Source organism: Chaetura pelagica, unplaced genomic scaffold, assembly GCF_000747805.2.
Source record: "Chaetura pelagica isolate M959 unplaced genomic scaffold, ChaPel_1.0 scaffold215, whole genome shotgun sequence".
Classification (NCBI taxonomy): domain Eukaryota; kingdom Metazoa; phylum Chordata; class Aves; order Apodiformes; family Apodidae; genus Chaetura; species Chaetura pelagica.
Window position 1 is genome coordinate 227,715 of NW_009953206.1, and position 394 is coordinate 228,108.

Genomic DNA, 394 nt, shown 5'->3' on the forward strand with positions numbered 1-394 from the left:
CAGCAGCCCCGGGATGCTCCAGCTCCAGCAGCCCCGGGATGCTCCAGGAGCCCCGGGATGCTCCAGCCCCAGCAGCCCCGGGATGCTCCAGGAGCCCCGGGATGCTCCAGCCCCAGCAGCTCAGCCAGGGACGGTGCTGACTCCAGCACAGCATCAAACAGCCCGGAGGGACATCAAACCTCCCCGTCAATCGTGAATTCCTCGAAACCTAAACAGAGAGAACCCAAAATGCCAAATCCCTGACACCGTTTCCCCTCCGTGCCCCGGGAAAGGCTGGAAAACTGCGACGGGGAAAGGCAGGAATAACAAAGCGATCCAACCCGTCATCTCGAGCTGAAATCCTCTTTCCCAGGGACAGCTGGAGGCCCAGCCCCTCCAGGGAAATGGCGAAGAT